The 26,044-nt window shown below is 50.2% G+C and overlaps 1 long non-coding RNA gene across 1 annotated transcript; it reads left to right on the top strand.

Moving 5' to 3' along the window:
* Positions 1–23,213: 23,213 nt before the first annotated feature.
* On the top strand, positions 23,214–25,760 carry LOC150069707 (uncharacterized). Its single transcript, XR_016538264.1, has 3 exons — positions 23,214–23,424; positions 24,048–24,278; positions 25,544–25,760. It is a non-coding gene; the product is annotated as an uncharacterized LOC150069707 (long non-coding RNA).
* The last annotated feature ends 284 nt before the right edge of the window (positions 25,761–26,044 follow it).

The following is a 26,044-nucleotide window of genomic DNA, read 5'->3' as shown; positions in this document are numbered from 1 at the left end:
CCTCTTCCTTGCCACCCGCATACAGGACGATGCTTTTACATGATCACAGGGGACTCCCTTCATAAACTGTATTCCAAATCTTGAGCGAAGTGCCCACTCATCTGAAGGTAGCAGTCATTCACACCGTGGCTCCATCTTAACAAGGCAGAGTTTCCCTGCTTCCCTGCTTGGCATTTGAGATAGGCTCTCCTCATAGCCCCAGCACAGCTGCCACCTCCCCTCCCCCCTCCAACTTGTTTTTCCTTCTTGTTTGTTTTACAGATTAAGTCTCATGAAAACAGTTCCTGGACTAGCCCCCCCCCCCCCATCGCAATCCCCCTGTCTCTGCCTCTCCTGTAGCTAGGATTACAGGCCTGCACCACTATGCTTGGATTGGAACAAGGTGCATGCTTGATGACTAATGAAGTTTAGCATCTTTTCAGCTGCTTTCCTTTTGTAATTAGAAGACAATTAAGTAAGTATGTATGTGCATGGGTAAAGGGAGTCGTTGTGAGTATATAAGAGTAGCCATTGCAGGGGGAACCAAGCACAGGTGGGCTTCTAGGGACCCCAACAGTTCCTGGATGGGCAGCTCCAAGCCCCTAAGCCCTCTGGGCATTAGAACACCTCGATAGCTAGCTAGCATGTCCCAGGTCTGGGCGTCCTCTCCCTGGGCCACCACATAGCTGTAGGCCACAGAAGGCCTGTAGGTGGCGCTGTGCCCAGGGTTGAAGGACTGGAAGCCATTCCAGAGCCAGCTGTGGGCTCTGCAGGTCAGCGGCTCCCTGGCTTGGCCAGTTCTGGGCCTGGTTTCAGGGTGTGTGGAAGGCCATCTCTGAGAGATGTATGTGCCTTTGTGTCGTGTGAGTGAACGGATCTAATTAGTGCTTTGGGGATTGATGCTGGGGAGACAGCTGGCTCACCGCAGGCTGCCCTGAAGGAGAAGCTGCCTTCCCCCCACCTCTCTCTTTTCTTTCTTTCTCTCTTTTTACCATGTTGTAGATAGAGCCGGCCCCCTCCTGAGGTTGGAAAGCTCTCTACTGTCCAGCTATAGCCAAGACCCTCGGGGCCCAGATGGGATGCAGGGGGCTGAGTCCTTCCTGCCTTTCCGAGGCTGCAGCTTTGGGGAGTCCTACACTTCCTTGATGTCTACTCCTCCCTTTCTGTTAGAACAGTTGGTTGGATACCAGTTAGTTGGGGAATTCATTTTGGCATGTCCATATTTGCAGATGAGGTTTCCTTGGTCAGACCCACCCCTGCATCACTGCTCCTTCCCACTCTCCCCTTCTGAACCACGCAATAGGCTTCGTTCACTTTTCTTTTGGCCAGTCTTGGAGATTGAACTCAGGGCCTGGGCACTGTCCCTGAGCTTGTGTGTGTGTATGTGTGTGTGTGTGTGTGCGTGCGTGTGTGTGCGTGCGTGTGTGTGCGTGCGTGTGTGTGTGTGTGTGTGTGCACGCGCGCACGCGCAAGGCTAGTGCTTTACCACTTGATCCACAGCTCCATTTTTTTTTTTTTTGGTCAGTCATGGGGCTTGAACTCTGGGCCTGAATACTGTCCCTGAGCTCTTCAGCTCAAGGCTAGCACTCGACTACTTGAGCCACAGTGCCACTTCTGGTTTTCCAGTGATTAATTGAAGATAAGAGTCTCATGGACTTTAGTGCCTCCGCTGGCTTTGAACCACGATCCTCAGATCTCAGCCTCCTGAGTAGCTCTAGGATTGCAGGTGTGAGCCCCATGCCCAGCTTCATTCACTTGCTGAACTAGTTGACTGGTGTGCCTTGCAAAATGTCTGTGTGCTGGAAGCAAGCTGGTTCTATTTTCTTAGGAGGGGCCATGGCACATTTGGTGTCCCCTTCTTTCCCCCTCAGCAGTGCAGGGTGGGGGGCTGCACCCCTGCAGCTCCATGCTCTGGTTCTCACCGCTGTCTCCAGAGACTGATGTGAGCCTGTTGGGCGCCAAGGTGCTTGTAGAGGCATCTGGGAGTCTCTGTACTTCTTGAACTTAGTGCGACATCAAAGCCACACTGGGGAGGACAGAGGCCATCTCTGAGGCCCACGGAGCAGGGGCCAGCAGGGTCCTGACTCCTCTCCAAAGCTTGTGGCCTTGGGCAGCTTGTTCAGCCCTCCCTGCTGACTTCTTTGCTGACGCTGGCTGGCACTTTGGCCACACCTCTGTGACAGCTCATTGCCGCACACCTCTGTGACAGCTTGCACACCGGCTCCCTTCCAGGTGGGCAGGCCCCGGTGACCAGCTGGGGAGCCCCAGTAACCTGTGATGAAAGTATGTCATGGCCCAGGGGCAGCTCACAGAGCCACGCTTGGCTGAGTCATCAGGCCCCATCCCTCCAGGGGACTGAGTCAGCCCAAGTCATTGTTAAAGAGCCTTTGACGGTGGACTCTTGTCATCACGCAGTGTTTATTGGTACAGTGGTGGTGGCCCCGGGGGCGGTGCTGGGGGCGCCCTGGCACTCAGCAGAGAGGATAGCACGAGGCTGCTGGCAGTCCAGGGAGGCCCAAAGTGGGGAACGGGATCGGGTCTTCAGCCAGCCAACAGAAGACCCCCACACCACGACCCCAGACTCCTTCAAAGCCCTTCAGCTTTAGGTTCAATCTCCCCGGGGCTTGGCTTTCTTTCCGTGTCCCCTTCCAGCCCTGTCTTCTTTCTGGGGGTTCTTTGTGGGCCAGGCCAGCTCTCCGTGGGACAGGCTGCGGGGGTGAGCGGCTTGGTGGCCTGCAGGAGGACCAGTGCCTGGCCAGCACCAGAAGTGACCAGGCCTGCGGGCTTGGAGGCAGTCAGTGTGCTGTGGTGAGGAACCCTTCCCGTGTGCTCAGGGCGAGCATGGCGACTTCACCCTGCAGGGTCGTCGTGGTTGTCGTCATTGGGGTCAGGTTGTTTCTAGCTGGTCATGTCATGAGTCATCTCTCTCTCTCTCTCTCTCTCTCTCTCTCTCTCTCTCTCTCTCTCTTTCTCTCTCTCTCTCTCTCTCTCTCTCTCTTTCTCTCTCTCTCTCTCTCTCTCACACACACACACACACACACACACACACACACACACACACACACACACACACACACGAATGGACCAGAGGCTTATGGAGCATGTTTAGGTTTTCACAAAAGTGAGCAGCACATGGGGCATGGTGGCTCACGCCTGTCGCCCTAGCTACTCAGGCAGCTGAGCTCTGAGGATCGAGGTTCAAAGCCAGCCGGGGCAGGGAAGTCTGTGAGACTCAGAAAACCGGAAGTGGGGCTATGGCTCAAGGTGGTAAAGCAAAATTGCTCAAGGACAGTTCCCAGGCCCTGGGTTCAAGCCCCACAACTGACCAAAAAAGAAAAAGTGAGCAGCATGTAGGTGCCATGAGCTCCCTCATCCCTCCCACCACTCCCCTGATCCACCCTCTGCCCACAAGGCGTCATCACGCTGCCAGCCTGAGTCACCTGGCAAGTGGAAAATTCCACACCGACCATCTCTGAGAAGCTACTGTTTAAATTAGTAGGTACACAGCATACTTATTTATTTACTTAGTGCCCAGCCTGGGGCTTGAACTCAGGCCTGGGTACTGTCCTTGAGCTTTTTTTTTTTTTTTCCTCAAGGCTGGCACTCTACCACTTGAGCCACAGTTGAACTTCTGGCATTTTGGTGGCTAATTAGAGAGTCTTGTTTCGGCTGGCTTTGAACCACGGCCCTCAGATCTGAGCTTCCTGAGTAGTCAGTCTGTTTGAGGTTTCAATCATTAAACCACTCTCCTGAACTTCCTCCCCAGGCAGAACAGGGCTGCCCTCAGTGTGGGAGGAGATAGACCCTCTGGGGAGCCACGTGGCGGTGGAGGTGGAGAGAAGAGGGGGTGCCCACAAGCTGAGGAACAGGCCACTCCTGCTGTGCCCCTTGTAGACCGACCAGGCTTTATGGGAGCTGCCTGCAGCCACGGTGCCCGTGCTCTGCTGGCCTGCTGGCCCTGCACACGAGAACCCGTGCTGCAGTGCCCATTTTGGTGTGATGGTTTCAGGTGATGGGCACAGGAGGGAATCTGGGAGATCTGAAGTTTCAACGTCTTGATTCTTCTTACCACTGCTGTTTCAGTCTATCCCGCTCAATATTCTCTCATTCCTGTCTGTGTGAAGCACTTACAAATGTATCTGTGATTCTAAAACATGTTTTTTGGGGTGGGAGAGCATGTACTCAAGGTTTCCCCAGTGAGTCCCCCCTCGCTCCCCACCACGCTCTCCCCTCACTGCACACTGTGAACCAGTAGTTTCAGAAGCATAGTACATTGGTGTCTTGCCACAGTGGATTCACAAGTGATATCAGTTTGTCCACTTCAGTTTTCCAAGTGCTGATTTCACATGACAGCCTGAAGCCACTGGCAACCCAGTATTAATTACTAATATTAACTCTCAGATCACGACACTTTACACAATGATGTTTACGTGAATTACAGAATGGCTAGAAAAGGGTTTAAAGAGACTGCAGAGTTCAAAGGAATGGTAGTAAATACACACACACACACACACTAATCTGATAGGGACCAGATTAGTAGATGCTCCATCTGAAAGATACCTATAGATGATATGTAAAGCACCCCATACACAGCAGATTTATAATCAGGACTGTTTATGAGGGTTAGGGAGGACAAGAGAATATTAGAGGTGACCAGAACCAAAACATACCGTGTCTGTGAATGAGGATGGCAAAACCAAACTCACCGGAAGCTGTGGAATAGCAGGCTGGGGAGGTGGGGGGAGAGAGGGAGAGCAAGGGAAGGGTGCACCCGAGGAAGCCCTGTAAAGGCACGTGTGGAGTTCCACGTCTGGAATGCCAGACGTGCAGTACCGGGCCTGGGAGACCACGTGTGAAATACCACAGGGAGCCCTTTGAACAGTTACACCTGGCAAAATGAGTGTCGGAATGTTGGGTAGATCCTGTTCAGGGCATGGGACCAGTGAGAGAGGGTGGAGGAAGCCGAATCTTGGACTTACCCGAATGAAAATGGACCCTGAAGCTTGCTGAGATCACGTGGCTGGACACGAGTCTGTCTGATCAAAGCTGTTACACGTATGTGGACATGGCGGAAAGAAACCGACTGTGATGGTGGAGGAATGCTAATAAGAAGTTGGGGAAAAGGTTCCTGGGATCTTAGGCCCAGAGCTGTTTTGGGCCCAGGTGACCAATGGCAGGCAGATGACAGGCTGGAGAATCCGTGTCAGTGCACATGTCCTGGGGTGCTCCTATTACAGTCCCCAGTGAGGGCGGGCGGTGGGTGTGAGGGGAAGGTTCTGAGTCTGGGATTTCTGTCATGCAGCTGTTCTTCCTGTGTCCAAAAGGGGCTGGACGCTCTCAGCAGCTCGTTGTGTTATTACCACTGTATCTGCCTAGCTGATACTGCAACGTAAATGGTTTATTTAATGGATCAATGACTTAGCCGTTTGGGCCTCCTGGCATGCTGGCATCCTGTGGAGACACGATCCAGTCATTTTACATGGATTGAGAATGGAGCTGCCCGAGGCAGAGCTGCTCCTTTCTACAATGGCGTTACTAAGGACAAGGAGCAGCCTGGACTCTGCTGTTGGCCACATAGATCAGGGTGGGCCCGGCTGCCCCATTCTCTCAGTGCTCCTCTGTCTCTCCCTGTTGCCTGACTTTCCTCCCGGCCCCAGGCGCCCTTGGCACCCAGACTCCACAGACACAGCAGCATCCCTCACGCCGTCTGCAGTGCTGCTCTAGTGCCGCCCACCCAGGCCTCGGTTTCTCCCCCAACCCCACCCCATCTCCACCCTGGACTTCCAGACTCCTCTCTGGCACTGGCTGTAAAGGGGTCACGGTGCTGGTTCACCCAGTTGCTCTGGAGATGTCCGTTTCCATGGCTTCCGTCTTTGTTAGTGCTTCTCTGGGGTCACAGTGGCTCTTCCGTGGGAACAGCCAGTGCAGCTGCAGGTATCACTCCCCTGGAGCTGATTTGTGTGTGTGTGTGTGAATTTCCAGAGATAGCTATGGAAGACAGGACAGCGTCTTGGGGGGATCAAGCCTCGAGGGCTTCCCCTCCCGCCCCACAGTGCCTGGGCAGGTGACAGGGTCCACCTGGAGACCTCGTGTGGGTGGGGGCTGTGCTTCTGCCCACGTGCCGATGGTTTGTGGGAAATGACCTCTAGGCAGAGCTGGCTTGCTGGGGTCCAGGTTGGTGCAGAGAAACACCTGACATCTGCACGATCCTTAGCAGTTGCTGTTGTGACAGCTTTCTCTCAGAGAACTTAAACTGTTTTAGACACCTTTACCTTAAGCTGAGCAGAATTCAGCTTCCTGGGCCCCAAACCCACCAGGCCCAGGTTTCATCGCTGGAAGAGGAGAAAGTCTTGTGTCCTTGTAGCCCCTTCCCCAGCCCTATCTCTGTCCCATGCAGCACACTGGCTCGTTGTCACTCTTCTAGTACCACGGCCATCTGACACCAGGTGCCATCTCCCTCATGCCATTGATTCATTTTCAAAAGCTTGTGTCCGCAAGCACAGAGACTATTCCAGCCTGACATGGCTACCGTTTTTCAGCCGTGTTCCAGAGGGCACCATTGCACTTTAGGACTGAGCCCTTCCTGCTGTTAATGTCTTTTCTGTTGGAATGGTGTCAGCGGCCTGTCTGGCTACATCTGCATTTTGGATGACAGCCGTGTGTGGTGGGCCTTGGTGATGGTCCGGGGGTGGTAAAGAGCCAAGACCCGCTCCTGCCGACTTGGGAATTTTGCCAACTGGTTATTCGAGTATTGATGCCTTGAAATTGGCCATGGTGGGAATATATATGTCATAGAAACTGGTAAATGGTACAAGGCGAGCTGTTTTTCCTCTCTCTACTGCCTTCAGATGGACAAAGCTTCTTGTCCTTCATTCCTGGAGAAGAGAGAGGCATATGTGCTCAGCTATGATTCTGTGGCTCCTGGGTAGATGTTGGGGGACTATGTGTTTTTACATATTTTTTTCCTCGAGAAGATGAAACCCCACTCTGCATTACGATGGCCCAAACACTTCAAGGCAAATTGAGCTGTGGTATGGAGAGGATAGAGATACTGGCTGAGGAGTCAGCAGTTTTTGTAGACATCTCTGTCTACAGAGACAGAGGAGTGACAGTCACATTTTAAGACACACATTTGCCTTAAAATATGAAACTCAGGACTGATTTTTGAAAGAGTTTACCAGTTAGGGAGCTGATAAAAATATTTCATCTTAGAGACTTGGCTGAATTTCCTAGTGCAGTTTTCACTTTGCCAAGCCCGAGACTAAGCTCAGGGTTTCTCAAGGAGAAATTCGTTTTTTTGGAGTGGTCCAGGCTCTGGAATTTCAGCATGGCTGTGCAAGGACAATTCTTCCTTCAGAGTCTCTGAGGCTAACGTGGCTGAGACTGATGCATAGGCAAAACATTGAAAGTCTTGATCTGTTTTTTTTTTCCCCTTTTCAAAATACATTTCACTTGTGTAAACCTTCAGCTTAGCCCCTCGCAGATGGCAGACAGCTTAATTGCTGTGGTAAACTCGTCTGACGTTTCTTGGAAGGCGTTGGGTGCTATACTAATCCAGCAAACCCAGAGAAAATAGATTTCCACCCACACGACGACTACATCTTAGGAGTTGATGTTGGCCACAGAGTCCTGTCCAGAGGCTGCCTCTTCTTCCCTGCGCAGGCTCAGCAGGGATGGGTGGCTGGGAAATCGAGAGGCCCAGGATTGTTTCTTCCCCACAACGTTTGTTTGGCAGCTCTGACAGGGGAATGGCAGCAGTCCCCTGGACTCACCACATATGTCTTCAAGTCCCAACCTTCAGAAGCCAGGGGCCCTGCGCCTCCGGGGGAACTTGCACTCTGCATCCTCCTGGGGGCGCTGGCGCACATGAATCTGCAGCCTTCCAGGGACGCCGTGCAGGGCCCAGGCCTTGGGTGATGCTTTCCCCCTCCTTTAGTTGTTAGGTTTTTTTCTTTCTTTCTCCTCCTTCCTTCACTCCAACTAGCCTCTTTCTTTCAGCCTCTTTGGATGGCACCATTCTCCGCTTCCTGGCCTTGGTCTCGGTGGCTAAGATACGAGGGCTGGGCTTAGTCTCTGACTACTGCTGTGTGGGGATGCAGCTCAGACCCCGGAACAGCGAGCCCACTGTGGCGTCCTAGGGAAGGAGGGATAGAGGGGAGCCTCGGGCCTTTGTCCACCCTTCTGTCATGTAAGCCACAATACTTAGTTATGCCCAATGTGTCTGGGGCTGGGGCACCCAGTGGAAAGTACAGTGGCAAATCTTGAGAGCCTCAGGTCGGGGTGGGCTGGAGTGGGGGGCAAGTGTGACAGAGCCATTTCCTGTAGTCTGCTTTGCAGCCTTCCAGTCTAATTTAGAAACTTTTGTGAATGCTAACAAATCTGTCTTAAGACCAGGTCAATGCAATGGAGATCTTTTTCCTTAAAATAACCGGGATAAAGAGTTGAAAAAGCTAAAAGAGTTTTAAAAAAGTATTCATTGTCCAGCTGGAGGTGGAGCCAGCTCCATCCATAACGATTAGCGATGTCCGTAAAGGAAAACATGCTCATAAAGTAGGCACGGAGACCTGGAAAAGGACCGCCCGCTGGCTTTGTCTCCAGGAACCCAGAGTAACTGGCTCCACACGCCTGCTGGTGTTGTTGATAAGGAGCAGAGGTTAAGCAGCTTTCAGGGTTCACAGAGCGGATGGCCAGCTTGTTAGACGTGAACTTCCTGCAGACAGGGAAGGGAGGACCAGGGCTGAGGCCAGATTTCCTCCTGGGGTGACCCTTGACCTGGTCTTCTAGGGTGAGCCACGTGCCTCACGCCCCTCTGTGCAGGCTGCCCACACCAGAAGCAGCGCGAGGCACCGGCTGCTCTGGGCACCCACGTCTGCTGGGGCATGGTAGTTACAGGTGTGTGAGATCTGAGGCATTAAACGTGTGTAAGGACAGCTCAACTTGGACCAGGAGCACCACTTTGTGGAAACCATACCCCGGACAGAGGGCCATGCTGAAGGGGAGGGGGTGTTTACCTACCGTGCCGGAAGGCATGTCCTGGGACAGGACCCTCAGACCCTCTGCTGACCCCTTTGATCTCCCCTGCACGTTTGCTGGCAGATGCAAACAGGGGTTTTATGCTGGGGACCAATCATTATTACTTTGCAAATCAGCGAGCAGGAGTCTGGATAGACAGGACAGACTGATGTGTCAGAGACATGGCTCAGGTGACGTGGAAGAGGGCCAGATGCCCGCAGTGGCTGTTAGATTTCACCCAGTGTGCAGGTCCTGAGCCCTTCATTAGCACAGACACCCTAATTAGGAGCAGAGATTTCCGGGTGTCCCTGAGGGCTCTGTGCCCAGCAAAATGACCAGCTGGCCATAGTAGGAGAGGACCACACTTCCGCCTCTGATAAAAACCAGATGCAAACGAGACGTGGAGACTGCCAGAAGCTGGATACCGAGAGGGCTTCACGGGAGGGCAAGAGTCAGGCCTGGTCTGCCGTATTTTTATTTTCCTAATGGAAGGGTATCATTCAAGGTTTTTCCAGAGTGCCACACAAAGTACATAGGCCTCGTGGGTGGTTAAGTGTAACTCAGGAGAGCATGTGAAATCCACTGTGGACATTCTTCAAGCGTCTGGTATGTCACTGCTTTGAGTTGAGATGTCATATGCTAGTTGCTTTTATGTACACATGACTTCCTCCTGTTAACCTGTAATTACCTGTGCCCTGGCTGCCCTGCCCCCCTTGCCCTGGCTACCTCTGTACTGTCCTTCTGTGAAGCCAGATGCTCTAGGTTCTATATGTGAGCTAGCCCAGGCAGAATTGCCTCACAGCAGAGTGAAAAACCCATCTGTGGCATAGGAGGAAATGTTTGCAAGTGGCATAAAAATAGGTATAAGACTCAAGTTGATTGCAAAATCCTAAATAAAAAACTAGAGAAAATTCAGAAAATAACCTGGCTTTGCTTTCTGAGTTTGTCATTAAATAGTCTTTTAAACTTACTTTGATTTTCATTTTTTAAGGAGTTGTACAAGGAGGTTATAGTTTCATAAGTTGGGTTGTGAGTACACTGCTTCTTGTGCAATGTCACCCCTTCTTTTGCTCTCCCCTACTTCCCCCTCCCATCCCAACCCACCAGTTACATCCAGGTTTTTTTTTTTTTTTTTTTTGTGGGTCTTGGGGCTTGAACTCTGGGCCTGGACACTGTCCCTGAGCTCTTTAGCTCAAAGCTACCACTCTACCCCTTGAGCCACAGAGCTACTTCTGGCTTTCTAGTGGTTAATTGGAGATAAGAATCTTACAGACTTTAGTGCCCATGTTGGCTTTGAACGGCATCCTCAGATCTCAGCCTCCTGAGTAACTAGTATTACAGGCATGAGCCACTGTGCCCCTCCACATAATCCACTTTTACATAGTGAATACTGAACACAATGACAGCAGTTTTTTCACCCTTCCCCCTCTGTTCCTGTGCCGCCCCTGCCCAGAGGGAAACAAAACAAAACGTATTTCCATTTCTTGGAATTTATTTTGGTTTGTACTTTGTTAGATGTTCAGAAGAGTTATGTCTTTGAATTCTTCCCCTCCCGTAGTCTGTTTGTTTGTGTGTAAATGCATAGAGCCCTGTCAACTTATCATGTTTAGGTCTATTTCAAAACATGCCCCATTTGTCCCTCTGAGCTTGGCTTTCCTCAAAACACGATTTGTTCTTGGTCCATCCATTTCCCTGCAAATGACATGACATTATTCTTCGTAATGGATGACTACAATTCTGCTGTGTGTAGGTGCCACAGAGGGCTGCTCTTCTCATCTGCTGTAGGGTGTCTGGGCTGTTTCCATAGCTTGGTGTTATGAATATTGCAACAGGAAACACGGATGTGCAGCTGTCTTTTTTTGTGTGGCAGTTCTGGGCCTTGAACTCAGGGCCTGGGCACTGTCCTTGGACTTTCTCAAGGCTAGAGCTTTACCACTTGAGCCACAGCACCACTTCTTGCTTTTTTCTATGTATGTGGTACCGAGGAATCAAACCTGGGTCTTCGTGTATGCTAGGCAGGCACTCTACCACTAGGCCACACTCCCGGCCCTGCAGCTGTCTTTACTGCATCCTGACTTGTGATGCTCTGTGCAGATGCTCAAGGGTATTATGGATGGGTCCTAGGGAAGACCTGTGTTTAGTTTTTTTGAGCAATTGCCAAACTGTCCTCTAAAGGGTTAGTTTTTGGTTTTGAGAGATGAAGTCTCACTGTGTTCCCCTGGACTGGCCTCGAACTCCTGGGCTCAAGCTATATCCTCACCCCAGGTTTCTGAGGAGTTGGGACTCCAGGCACCTGCTACAGTGCCTGACCTCTTATTTTGTTTTTGGGACAAAGACCATTTTCTCACTCAGAGGCCTGCACTGTACTGTTGAAGAATCCATTCCAGCCATTATTGTGGGCTTGAGCTAGAGCAGTGTCACGGGAAACACTGTCTTTGTTGTAGAATGAGTGTCCACCAGTGACATTTTAACCCAGAGTACGCATGCCCCACAGACCCCACTTGGGCTGGCTCTTATAGCTCTCAGAAGCACGTGCAAAGCCCAGAGGGAGCTCAGCTCACATTTCCTGCGGAGTCTTGTCGGAGTCCTGGCCAAGTTCACCTCCACCCGTTGTCTGTCCATCTCCCTCCCTTCCTCAGGTCCTGCTGAGACCAGAAGAAGGAACCAACACTTTCTTGGCACAAGTCATTTTTGGAGCAAGCATCTCGGGCTCCCCAAGGCCAATGCCTGATGTGAGTAGAGGAATTCTCAGATCCTGTGAACTTTGGAGCCAAGAGCCCCCGGCTGGGGAGCCATCAGAGGGGCCTTAGGACCCAAGGCCTGTGTGTCCACAGGGAAGCCAGGCTGTGTCTCCCCAAGTGGGCAGGGGAGCAGGAAGCAGGCACAGGATGCAGGAGGCCTGGGATCAGGAAACGGAAGGCCACCCAGACCTTGTCTCCATGATAGCACAATGGTGATTGGCCACGCAGGCAGGGTGAGCTGACTGTAATGGTCATTCTCTTTCTGCCTGGAGCATGGTCCCCTCAGGCCAAACCATAGCTTGACATGTTTTGCAGCTCAGAGTCTCCATAAGAAGGGTGGACACAGACAACAACACTGGGGGTTTACGGGCTCCCCCCACTCTGTGTGGATGCTGGTGTACAGCCCTGTGGTCTGCCCTGAGCCCTGGGGCCTGTAGTCCTCCTTGCCCACTCTCTTTACCCCTGGTCATCTCTGGATACGCCTGTCTGCAGGGCCCTGTAGTCAGTGTCTGTGGGATTCAGTGCACTTACGGGAGCAGGAGATTGATCAGCTCTCATATCATGATCTTCGTCCCCACTGGAGGCTCTGACCAGCCTGCCTGGCTCTTGTGCTGACCAATATCCTGGTGTCCAGGGCCCTTCTCTTCCTCTGATGTCCTGTGCCCGGTGGGAACCAATGTGTTTTATGGCAAGATTCTCTTAGGTGTTTTGGGGATTTGAACACAGGGCCTCATGCTTGTTCTTCCTGAGGTCTGACCCTGGTGAGAGGCCTCTGTCCCCACCTCCGCTGGCTCGCACTGACGCATTACTACCAGGAAAGGGGGGTGAATGCTTGTTCCCTGATATCCTTGAAGAGGAAATGAAACAGATGAGCAAAACAATTCCAGTCCTGCAGGAAGCAGAAGTGCTGAGAGCACAGGACCTGTGGCTGTCCTTATGCAGCCTTCTAAAGGACCTCGAGGAGACTTTGAAGAACGATGTGATGACATGGGAAGCCTCCAGCTCAGGGGAGAGGGATGGTGTCCTCATTGTTCCCTGTGTTCAGTGCCAGCCTGGCACCTTGACTTTCCACCTGAGAAGATGGCCCTGTGGCCAACAGACCTGCTCAAGACACAGAGGCTTCCTGAGTGGATGGTGATGTTGCTGCTGGTCTGAGGCACTGGGCATGAGAGTGGAGCAAGAGCTGCCCCTTTCCTTCTCCACTTCTTTCTCTCTTGGTGTGTCCAGGGGTGCTTCTGGTCAGAGACCCGTTGATGGTGGAAATCCATGGAAGTCAAATGGCCAGTGCTCTGGCTCTGACACCATCACAAGGCATGGCTTGAGCAGGAGTCCTCGAAGCTAGACACAGCATGATCAGCTGAGTGCACACACGTGTGTGTGTGTGTGTGTGTGTGTGTGTGTGTGTGTGTGTGTGTGTACGTGCACAGATGTGTGTATCCATCCAGACCCCCTTGGAATGTGGGGTGGTGGAGACGAGTGCAGACAGGTGCCTCGGGCTTTCCTGGCCAGCCGCTCAGGAGTCCCCAGGGGAGAAGTTCATCTTGGTTTTCACTGACCTTTAGCCCCTGAGTGGAGTGACTAAGTGAGGGCTCTGCCCTTAGAAAGGATGAAGGCTGTTATGGGGACCATGCAATGCCAGCTCCAGTGGGGGTTGGCATCATGGTGCATTTGTTGCTCCTGATCCCCTGTGACCTTGTGTGTGGTTGTCAGTTTTCTGTCACTGAGGCCATCAACTCCTAGAGGCTCAGAGTGTTCAGTGCACAGCTGCTTGGCCCTGCGTGAGCACATGGCGGAGACCTGGTCACCTCAGGGCAGCTGGGAAGAGGGGTGGGGCAGAAGAGGACGGCCCGGGCCCCCACATTGTGTTCAAGTGTGCCCCTGACACCCTAACTTCCACCAGTCTCCCCTTGTCCAGGTCCCAAGGCTGTGCTGCAGGTCCTGCTGTCATCCTGGGCCGCTGGTGGGGCTCATTCACCTGGCTCTCCACACACCACACCACGAGGCCTCAGCGCATTACCAGCTACCCAGCTCCTGGCCTTCTGCAGCCACAGCTGAGAAGTCTCCATCCTGGGTTTTACTCTATCATCTTAGCCTCCTGAGAGGCTCAGATCCCGGGGCCACTGGTCTCCAATGGCCTCCGATGTGGAGCACCTTCCCTTTCCTTCAGCTTCTATGTTCAGGAACCTGGAGGTGTGTCTACGGCTACTCAGTGGGGCGTTGCAAGCCAGGACAGTGGCCTCTGCATCTCGCAATGGGATATGTCAGGGCCTCTGGGAATGTGGGGCCAAGGGCCCTGGTGATGACAGGAGGTGACACACTTGGCCGTTCTGTGTGTCGTGGCCCAAAGGCAGGACTTCAGAGACAAAGCCCTCCCCGGGTGGGAGTTTTGATTAGCATAGGCTTTGAATTCTCCTTCCCTGGAGCATTCCAGAGAACCACAGGGGTAAGTTCCATAGAAGATTTTTTTTTCTTTTTAATTTTATTTAAAGAAAGTAATTTGGCTATGAAAACAGTCATGTTTGTCTATCGGTGGAAGAAAAAATACAGGTCAATTGAAAGCAGAAATGTTCACACATCTCAGCCCCGTGTGGTACTCACACACCCAGGTCCACACGCCGTCCCCGTGTCCATTCATTCATTCATTTTGTCAGTCATGGGACTTGAACCCTGAGCCTAGGCACAGTCCCTGAGCTCTTCAGCTCAAGGCTATTGCCTTACCCTTGAGCCACAACCCTGCTTCCCGGTTTCTAGACGTTAAATGGAGGTAAGAGTCTCCCGGACATTTTAGTGCCCAGGCTGGTTCTGAACTATGATCCTACATAGAAGAGACATGTGGTCCTGTTCGCAGCATCATGTGACATCTCATGTCCTATGAAGGGTCTCACCTGTTACCATACCAGCTGGAGGGAGAGGGGAGGCTCATTACAGCTCTGTCTCCACCCACCCTGTGGGTGATATGGGGTTCATGGACACCATCTCTACCCACCATGTCTGCCGGACCTTCTGCTTGCGGCTGGTGCATAGCTCAGCTGTTGTGGCTGAGGCCTCTTCGGGGTTGGGAGGCAGAATTTGGTCCAGGAGAAGGCTGACTTATTTGTGTTGTAATCCATAAAGGAGGCTTTTGTTTCTTCCTGGCAATACTGATCCTGTCCCACAGACATTAAAGTCAAATTTGACTTTCAAAGGGATTAGCTGAAGTTGCTGCCCACTTATGAAATAATTAGCCCACACTTAGCCACCCCATCTGTGCCCCAGGAACCAGCCAGAAGTGGATTGTGAGTCAAGTTCCTAAGAAAGGTGGGGTGCTGTGCCCAGTACAGAAAGTTCTAGAATGCAGGATCCAGAGTGCTAGCTCAGGTTCTCCTTAGTGCTGAGAAATTGGGTAGAACATTAGCATCCTTGGGCTTTGACTGATACCTATATTGTGGCTTTGGGTTGAGGACTTCATTATGTGTCCCAAAGCTGGGGACAGGGAGGTGTCACCGATTGGACAGGTGACAAGTAGGCAGGCAGTAGAACCCTTTTTGAGCTGGAATTTTATAAGGCAGGAAATGGTAAACCACCTCCTTTATTACTGTGCATGGTCTGTTCCACTTGGTAATGGTAAAAATGCTTATGTATAATTCAGTGTGAGGAGACTGACATGGAAGGAAGATCAAGCCCAATCCCATTTGAAAGTGGATGTGTCTTGTTTTGTCTTGTTTGGGTTTTGCGGGGTCAGAAACCAGGGACTCACAGGTGCTTAGCCTAATGTTGGGCCCTTGTCCTTGTTATTGTCGTCGTCATCATCATCATCATCATCATTATCATCATCATCATCATCATTTTCCTCCTCCTCCTCCTCCTCCTCCTCTTCTCCTTCTCCTTAGTCTTCCTCTCTCTCTCTCTCTCTCTCTCTCTCTCTCTCTCTCTCTCTCTCTCTCTCTCTCTCTCTCTCTCTCTCTCTCTCTCCCTTTTTTGCCAGTCTTGGGCTTGAGCTCAGGGCCTGAGCACTGTCCTTGGACTTTCTCAAGGCTAGAGCTGTACCACTTGAGCCTCAGCACCACTTCCAGCTTTTTTCTATGTATGTGGTACCATGGAATCGAACCCGGGTCTTCGTGCATGCTAGGCAAGCACTTTAACCAGTAGGCCAAACTCCCAGCCTAGTCTTCATCTCTTTTCTTCTGCTTCTCACCTTCTCCTCCTAAGACTAGAACTCAAGGTCTGGGTGCTGTCCCAGACCCCTTTCTGCTTGAGGCTGTCAATCTACCTTGACCACAGCTGAGAAGGCTCAGTCCTGTCTGAATGGCCCTGATGGTGGCTTGGGGGAAGCTCCCTAGGCTTGTCTGGAGCTCCCGGGTGGGTTGGGGGTCTTTTCTTAGTACATGAAGGCTATAAGGGGAAGTTTTGGCCCTCTGTGCCTTGGCTTAGCCCCAGTGTGCTATTTCTGGCTTCTCCACCCCTGACGGCCATGCTTATAACTTGAGTGTCTGGTGAGGATTGGAACAAAGTCACCTGTGGCTTAGAGAGGTTTTCACATAAGGAGTTGGGAGGGCTTTGGTGCACAAAAGGCTTATTCAGCTCTCCCTCAGTCTTAATTACTTACAGACCCTCTTGACCGCAGGCCCCGGGGCCTGGGGAGACCTAGTCTGGTTTCTATTTGACCACAGGCGGTGTCCCTCATGGTAGATTCTTGTTGGCAGTAGACCTGCTCGTCCTGCCAACTGGACTCAAAGCCCCCCTGCTTGCCCTGGGGCCTAATCTCAGTGAACTTGGACTTTTGACTCAAGGGCAGAATTGGGCTGGGTTCTGAAGACTGCAGCTCTGAATCAGGCTGGATTTTGAGGAAGGATGGGAACCTGGCTGAAGCCTTGTGCGAGTGGGCAAGCTGAAGCATACAGCTTGACGACAGGACAAGGACAGCAGGGAGTACAGGCCCTGCTAGGACTGTGGGTTCAAGTCCCAGCTATGCTGTGTGGCCTGGTACAATTTCTTCACCTGCCTGTACTTGACCTTTCCCATCTGTGAGGCAATTTGATGGTGGACCTGTCAGGGCTGGTTGTAGTGAGGGAGCCATGGTGGCAGCGCCTATGTCTGGGGGTAGTGATGGGTGCAGCATCCTTAAAGAGTATTGGGACTATGATAACCTGCTTGGGAAACACAGCAACACCCAGCACCTCAGGCATGGTTTCTACTGAGTATGTATGCTCACAGAGGGTGAAAAGATCTAGCCCTGATGTCTGGTATCTGGGAAGGCACAAGTGCACTGGTGACTGGCTCTGTGCTCCCGGCTTCCATGCTGGGGGAGGAGCTGCACAGACAACCAGACCTGAGTCTGTTCCTCCAGGAAGCTGGCCTCTCCCCACACAGTCCTCCCCACCCCCTCCCGTGATGCTCAGGTGTCCCTGGACCTGGACTCTGCCCCCTGAGGCTAGAACTAGCTCTTAGACTGGGATCTCCACCTGGGAGCCAGGGGGAGCTCTGGCCTGCTCTGTGCCAGGCATCATGCTCCAGGCCCGCCAGGCTCTGGGAGGGTCTGGGCCCTGTCACCTGGAGGGTGGGGCTCCCTTCTCCTTCCCTCTCCCCCTCCCCCGACTCTGCAGAGGGGAGGCCTGAGAACCTGCTTATCTGGTGAGCACTTGGGGTGCTGCTCACGCTGGAGACCAATCCTTTTCCTTTACATTTCCCGTTGTATTTTTAGCATTTATTAGTGGCAAAGGGGGTGTCCGTGTCCATTTATGATGCTTCCTGAGCAGATTCATCCTGGACATCACTTTCCCTCACCCCTCCAGGGGTTTTGCCGTTACATTTTCATACAGGTTTGTAGAATATGGGGACATATTCCCCCGCTCACACTCTGTCTGCTCACCTGCCTTCTCCCAGGAGTACTCCCCTGTCTCTAGGACTCCTTTACATTCCAGACCTCACAACCCCCCCCATCCCCCATGTCCATCTTGGGGCTTGAACTCAGAGCCTCACTGTCTCTGAGCTTTTTTTTTTTTTCTCAAATCCAGCACTCTACCGCTTGAGCTACAGCACTACATCTGGTTTTTACTGCTGTTTATTTGGAGATAAGAGTCTCCCAGACTTCTAGTCAGGCTGCCTTCAGACCACAATCTTCAGATCTCAGCCTCCTGAGTAGTTAGGATTATGGGCATAAGTCACCATCACCCCGTGGCCTTTCCTTTTCTTAAGGATGTGTTGATCATTTGAAGGAGTATCGCTGTGATTTTCATGTTTGATCTATTATAAGACAGATCTTTGAGAACGAAATCAGCCCCAGTGTTCCCCAGACAGGGTGACGTGGGTGTCCAGACAGGGATTCCTGTGGGTTCTGGTTCCTCTCAGTGCTGAGGCCATGGGCCTAGCTCTGGAGAGGGTTCACGGAGCCCTGCATAGGGGGCCTAGGTCCTGGCAGGCTAGGGCTCTGCGCTGTGCAATTTCCAGCACCCTTGGCCACCCTTAGGCTGAGCAGGGAGAGACCTGGGCCAGAGGGTGAGAGGGGCTAGAGCCTCTGCCCACCATGGCCAGGCTCCAGACTCCTCCTACCTCCCGTGCTGGGCTTGCTCCCAGCAGTGCAGCGACCACGCGTGCGGGAAGTTGGCTGTTCAGTGCCCTGTGCTGGCCATCCAGCAAGCCACACTCACCGTCTTGTATTTCCAACTGTTAAACACCCAGCACTTAGCAGGACATTTTGATTTTATTTTATGCTTAGGTTAGAGACTAGGACATGAACCTAACACTTCTACTCAGTGGCTAGCATTCTACCAACTGAGCCTGCCTCCAACCCCAGGAAGTTTTGATTTTGTTCAGGCTCAACAAGGCTGAGTCCTAGACCGCACAGTATCTCCTGCACCCCAGTTTTTGCTGCTATTGATTCTTGCCTTGCTAGGAGACTGCTGCCTGTGGGAGCTTGGATCCTTGTCCTCGCTCTCCCAGGAAAGCACGCCTGCGACATGCAGATGCGTATTCAAATGTGTGCTCTTATTCTCATTCCTCTTACCTGAGCCAGGCTTATGCAACCTACTTTGGCTGAGTCATGCTACCCCCACCCTCCGTACCCCCACAATGAGGTGATGCACTGGTGTGAAACAGAGGAGCTTGCAGAACTGCATGTGGTTTAAATAGAACCTCTCATCCTAGGCAGAAAGGCCCCAGCTCCACGCTTCATGCAGGGCATGAAAGGGCCCATGGCCCCAGACCACACCACTCTGCTCTGTTTGCCGGGAAGGCTCGTACTCTCTGGGGCCCTCGTCTGTGTCCAGGGAGCTCCCTTCTTCCTGTACCTTCTCTGCCCTGCTCCCCTCCTCATGCCGGAGCTGGCCTTGTTTCCACTTCCTTTTGGTAACTGCTCTGTGGACAAACAGGTGGTCCAGGAGCTGAGGGGTAGAGCCAGAGGGCATGAGCCGACGTGAGTCTCATGTCAGCAGCAGCTGTCCCTGCTGACATTTCACTTTCCTTAACAGTTAACTTGAAAAAGTTGTTCAGCCTATGTGACCCAGGGAAAAATCGGGTGTCTTTAAAAAAAAAAAAAAAGAGTAAATGAACAGGGCTCCTGATGAACGGGCTGCCACCCTCTCTGGCCCCAGTGCTGCCGTGGGCTTGTGGAGTGCACACAGCCTCTGGCGGCGCACATAACGTCTGTGCTAGGCCATGCACAGTTTGCTGCAATAACAGGCTATTTCGTGAGCATATTTTATTTATTTATTTATTTATTTAAGACCCAAAATGTTTGGGGATCTTGCAATTTATGATTCTCTTGGTTATTGTTAGCGGAGAGATGAAAAATAACTGCGCCCAGACCCAAATTCATTCCCCTCTCCAGGAAGCACAAAATAGAAGCCCTGCTGGATTCATAGATAAGGGTTCCGAAAAAGTTTCCGTGAGCCCAAAGGTTGAACGAACATGGGTTACCTTATGAGAAAAGAGCAGAGCAGTCAATAAGTCACCTTATCTAAAGAAAACATTTGGACCCTAGTCAGCAATTGTTTGTGGTTTTCACAACTGTGGAAGGCTCCCCCTTAACTTGCCTAATGACTGTTGTGGTTTTTTGCCTTTAAAAAGACCGTGTAAACCCTGATTAGCAACTCCTCCCTGCCTCCTTGTGATGAGGGCGCAGACGAGTTCCCTGCCTGGCTTGTATCCTTCAATAAACCTTACTGTTGCATTTCGGACGCCTCGATCTCAGTGGTCTTCTTTGGGGGACCCCTCCTCTGGGCACAACATTTGGGGGCTCGTCCGGGATCCCCCAGGAACTCCACTGAGACCCTCTGGAGCCCGGGAGGTTTGTTGCTTAGTAACCAGTAAGAAAGCTCGCTGTTTGTGTCTGTGTTGTTGCCATTTTTTTACTTCTATTCTGTGGCAATTGATCATGTCTGTATCTGGCAGGCTCTCACTGGGACAGACGTGTCTGGACAGTAATCCTGGAGGGAAAGGGAGACGTTCCAATCCCCACTCTGGGCAAAGGGTCTTTGGACCCTAAGCTGACTGGGGGAACCGGAAGGGTGTCCGTCTGAGCAAAGGGTCTCTGGACCCTAAGCCGTCTGGGGACACCGAGGAGGTGTCCATCTGGTTTGACAACACTCCCCAGGGAGCAGAAGAAGGAGTCTCTCTGATTCCTCCCTGCACCAGGTGGAGTGTGTTTGGGCAGCTCCCGAGTGAGAGTAAGGGAGTGCTGTCTGGTAATCTGTCCTGGGAACTTTCTGTGAAATTAGTCTCTTTGAACTGGTTAGTTGTTACTTGTTGTGTGTTTGTCTTCGGTCTACTTCTTTTGTACTCTTTTAAGATAGGGAGAAACATCTCTTCTCCCCTAGATCTGACCCTTGCACATTGGCAGAATGTGCAGGAGACTGCCAGAAACAACAGTATAATAGTTAAAAAGAAAAAGTGGGTCACTCTCTGCTCTTCTGTGTGGCCCCCATTCAATGTCGGGTGGCCCACTGATGGAACTTTTGACTTGGCCACCATCTGGCGGATACAGGAAATCAGTTTTTGTCTGCGTACAGGACACCCTGACTAAATTCCTTATGTAATTAAGTTGCCTTGTAAAAAGTTTTGTTTTGAACCTGGTTCTCACCTGCAAGAGTAAAATTGGCAAAGCTCTCTCGACACAAACTTCCAGAAAATGTACAGTCAATATTAATTTTGTGTGCTTTAAGATCTTGGAGTATGAATGTGTGTGTGAATGGATGTGAGTGAACATGTTCAAGGTTAAATTGTCAGCATGCTATGTAAAACAATGGATGAGCTCATACTTGAAACACAAAGGCAATTGGGTAAATCTAAGTCTAAACTTCAAGAAAATTATTAGGTTTGAATGTTTTACAATGTCTCAAAGGATTATTGTATTATTTTAAAGAGGAACTGGTTAAAGGATTTTTCTTCAGATTCTGAAATATGCATTTAAAAAATTCTGGTAATGCATAGAGCTGTTGTAAACATTGTATCCTATTTAGCACAGAGGCAATAGGGAATTTGGAATGTATTTCCTTGAGTTAAAATTTGGAGGTAAATATCAGAAATTTAAATGTGAATTTGTTTATCAATGTCAGAAACTTTGTCTTTTAAAACTGTTTAGGTAATCAGATGCCAAGAGAAAGGACAGGAAAACTTAGGATAGTCCTGTGTGACCATCTTGGGGGGTGAGAGGTGAACTGGCAAAGGTGCAGCTCTGGGTTCCCATGGTGGAAAAGGCCCTAAGGGAGGGTCCACACATGGTAAAAGAAGATGAGCTGGCAAAAGGCTGTTCACCTAAACCTGGTCAGATGGACTGCGTGGACCATCTTCATCCTTTTTCCTTACAGACTGACACTGAAAATCTGATGGTAAAATGTGGGTGATGTGATTAGTATTCCTTAAACTGCCCCCTAAAATGTATTAAATTGGGCAAAAGGGTTTTAAAAGGAATGTTTAAAGGTTTATCTCCTTATGATTTGGTTTCATGTTACTAGGTTGCAATTGGATGTATTTTAGAAAAAGCAGGAAACTAAGTCTGGACTTTTAGTGCACTGATGATGTTTATAGTTCTTGCATTAAGGAAAAACTTGAGTTTAAACTGTTGTTGGAGTTCTAGGCAGTAACCTAAAATGAAAAAAAAAAGGAAAATTAGGATTACCAAGATGATTACTTAATTGCTATTTTAGCTTGCTCTTGTAAATTTCTTTATAACAATTTTCCAGCTGGCCCATGGAGAAGGACAGCAGATCCTTATTCAGATGTAACTTTGGCCCTTACCAAGTTCCAGGTAAGATCATGCTTAGAAACAATATTTCTGAGTTGACCACCTTGTTACTTTAATTGGAGTAACATGGCCTTATAAGGACTCATTGATCTAAAGACTGCAGTTTTGAGCAGACTGGGCAAAGCAAAGTCCCTGTGAGACTGTGGTGTCTAATCTAGCAGCAGAGTGTTAATGAAGAAGAGTTTCTTTGGAGCTCAAAGTGGCAGAGTGCTAGCCTTGAGCTGGAGTGCTGAGGGACAGTGCCCAGGCCCAGAGTTCAAGTCTAGCAACCAACCAAGTGAAATACACAGGGACGTTTATCCCTGTGTGGAGAGACACTACTGGGACAATGAAGCACCCAGATGCAGTTAGCCGCTGCATGGATGGCAGAGATGGTGTCAGATCCTAGAGTCACTTGTGCTTTGCCATTCAAAATTAATCAGAGCCAGGAGGTCATAGAATAGTTTGTAAGCATGCCTTACTAATGTCCATGTCTACTGGGCAGGAACTTGTCAATCATCTGTAATAGTGAGTAATTAACAATCCTGATCCCCCGTATTTTCTTAAAGCCCTAACTGAGTGAAATTTGGGTTGACACCAGCCACAAATTCAGGAAAGAAGTTTGTGGACCTGGGGCTGTGTCCCTACTGATCTGTCTAGGCCTACACTGGCAACTGAAGCATAGTTAGAGTCACAGAGATTAAGCTCCCCAGACAATCAGGAAAATGCCTTTGCAAATGGGTGTTAAGTAAGCTACATTGTTGTAACCAAAGAAAAAGTTTGTGCACTTGTTAAATATTTTATATGATCTCCAGTTTGGAGTAAAATGTTGCTCCTAAAATGTAATCCTGGCAACCCCTTGGTAAAATAGGCTAAGCTTTTAGGGTCCCTAGCTAAGTATAGAGACAACGCCCCTGAGTCAGCTTGAAGAAGTTATAGAAGGTGGATCTTTGCCCATCAACTGCCCCCCCTTTTTTAAGATGAAGGGACCAGAGTCATTTTTGGAAAAAAGAGACAGGATAAATTAGAGGCATGGGTAACAGTATCCTAGCCTCGTTTAAAGAAAATCTGGTTACTAAAAGTTGTCACCCTGGTATTACTTTAAAATCTCAGCCCTATATTGTCTTGAAAACCAATAGGGTGCCAACGTGCAAAAACAAGTGTTCTCAGGTAAAGCAACCAGGAAATCATTAAAAGAATTAACCAAAGTCAGGCCTTGGGTTAAGCTTCTTTAACCAGTCTGTGCAGAAATTTGCAGGCCACTCAGCAGGAGGTGTGAAGGTCCTTTGGAGCTACTGAGAGACAAGGTTGATGCCACACATCCTGTCCTGCCTGATTCCACCACCCCACAGCAGCTTCCTGAGAGGACTGGAAACCCTTGGTGGTGGGACATTCTATCAGTGCTAAGTTCAAAGTCTCCTAGGTTTTTGCAGCCATTATGGTGACTCTGTATGGATGAAGGGAATTTTCCATTCAGTGCTGAACAGCTTAGAGGTGAGAGGTGCAAATGTAAATGAGGGCTATAGTCAGGTTAAAAAAAAAGAGAGAAAGGTTAGTAAAGGTTTGGGGAGAGGAGTTGAAGAAAATGATTTATGAAAGGTAAGAAAGGATCTGAAAGGAATTGTCTTATGTTCATGTAAGTTACAGAAGATTTGAGTATGTAACCAATGGTATGAGTATATCTTGAATAAAGTTGGTGTGCAGTTAATGCAGTAATGTAAATAGAGTCAGAATTGATACACTGATGTGAGGGGTGCTTTCTTGGGTGCAGAACTGGGAGGACACACTGTATACTCCTTCAAACCAAACAATACTATCTGCCTGAGCCTGATAATAATTGTTGGCCCCCCAAGCCATGTGTTATCTCAGCTGGCACTGTTAACTATGGTTCAATCCAGTCCTTACAGGCTTTATGGGGACCCGCAAAGATTGCCATCATGCACTGTCCCAGTCATCAAAAAGGGATTGACACAGTGACCAGAGGAAATAATTTGGCTGATCAAGTTGCCAAGAAAGTAGCCCTTCAATCTAGTCTACAGCTCGTGCACAAGAGCGTGTGGCCCCAACTCAAAGCCCTTTATGATTCTGTCTCTGTCCCTACCCCCCCATTTGTTCAGACCAGGAAGATGGGTGCTCATCTGGAGACACAATCCTAAGACTCTGGAACCATGGTGGAAAGGGCCCTACATGGTATTGCTGACCACCCCGCTATTCTTAAAGTAGACGAAGTCACCGCCTGGGTCCATTACTCACATGCCAGACCGGCAGATCCCTTTGCCCTGGATGAAGATTATCGTGGAGACGGCTGGAAGGCCACCAGACACCCCTCCAACCCTTTAAAGTCTAAGGTATGTCGCCGCCCACAGGCCTCCTAACTCTTTTCTTTTGTCTAGTTTGCGGCAATCCACACCTCTCTTGGAACCAGACCTGGTTAGTCACTAATGAAGAAACCGGAGTCATTGCAAATTCCAGCACTTTGCACCATGACCCTAAAGACACCTAGTTCCCGGACTTGTACGAAGACCTGTGCGATCTGATAGGAGAGGTCTGGGATCCCTCGGACCACAAAACCTACCCCTCCCTTCAGGTTTTCATAGATATAGATATAGAAAAAATTGAATCCTCTATTTCCCACATCCAAGAATCCTTTATTTCCCTGGCTGAAGTAGTGATGCAAAATAGGAGAGGACTAGATTTATTATTTCTGCAGCAGCCCTTGGCGAGGAATGCTGTTTTTATGTAGATCACTCAGGGGTAGTTAAACAAACAATGCCAAGGTTAGGGAAGGTTTACAGAAGCGAAAAAAGGAACTAGAAGCCCAACAAAGCTGGTTTGAGGCCTGGTATAGCAAATCCCCCTGGTTCCCCACCCTCACATCCGGCTTATTAGGACCCCTGGTAATATTGTTACTTTTCCTAACTTTCAGACCTTGCATTCTTAACAAGCTTGTGCAATTTATGAAAGAGAAACTGGGAACCATTCAGTTAATGGTCCAGAGAAGTTATTCCCCTACAGGTGAAATAACCGAGGGAAATGATTTCATAGAATTAATGGAAGAGGACCCATGATTGGCTCCTCCTGCGGAACAATTGAAGGGGGGAATGTAGAGATGAAAAATAACTGCCCCCAGACCCAAATTCATTCCCCTCTCCAGGAAGCACAAAATAGAAGCCCTGCTGGACTCATAGATAAGGGTTCTGAAAAAGTTGAGCCCAAAAGTTGAACAAACAGGAAAGCACAACTCATGGGTTACCTTATGGGAAAAGAGCAGAGCAGTGAATAAGTCACCTTATCTAAAGAAAACATTTCGACCCTAGTCAGCAATTGTTTGTGGTTTTCACAACTGCGGAAGGCTCCCCCTTAACTTGCCTAATGACTGTTGTGGTTTTTGCCTTTAAAAAGACCGTGTAAACCCTGATTAGCAACTCCTCCTGGCCTCCCTGTGATGAGGGCGCGGACGAGTTCCCTGCCTGGCTTGTATCCCTCAATAAACCTTGCTGTTGCATTTCAGATGCCTAGATCTCAGTGGTCTTCTTTGGGGGACCCCTCTTCTGGGCACAACAGTTAGCTGTGTGGCGTATGAAGACTCAGTATTCTAACCTTTGCTTTCCAGGCTTTCCGGTCATGTGACTTCTGGCTTCAGGGACAGGCAGGCTTTGTGGTACGTGCTGTGCTCACAAGTTCTCCCAGGACACCAGGAAGGTTATGGCCTGCAGAGGCATTAGTTGTTCCTTCAGTATTTGAATGGATTTAATGGGCCTTTGGGGTTGATTTTATCTCATTGCCTTTTTAGGAAATAAGCGAACACCTCCCAGTTGTCCATATTAAAATATTTGGTGATCGATTCTACCTTCTCCTCCAGCTCTGTTCACTTCCTCCTGACGGGACCATGGGGCCGCAGACAGGCCCTCCTCAGGGAGAGCTCAGAAGTCTTCCTCCTGAGGATGCTTCAAACCCTTCTTGCCCTTCACACCAGAGGCACACCTCCTGCTTGCACACGCATCCAAAACCAGAAGCAGTTCAGTGAAAGGAATGCCTCATCCTGCGTGCATCTGTGAATGTGTGGGTACACTGTCTAATAGTTCGGATCTTGAATGTGCTCTGAATGTCCATG

Source organism: Megascapheus bottae, chromosome 1 (genome assembly GCF_031878675.1).
Source record: "Megascapheus bottae isolate mThoBot1 chromosome 1, mThoBot2.hap1, whole genome shotgun sequence".
In the NCBI taxonomy this organism is placed as follows: Eukaryota; Metazoa; Chordata; class Mammalia; order Rodentia; family Geomyidae; genus Megascapheus; species Megascapheus bottae.
This window is presented reverse-complemented; position numbering and strand designations above follow the sequence as displayed.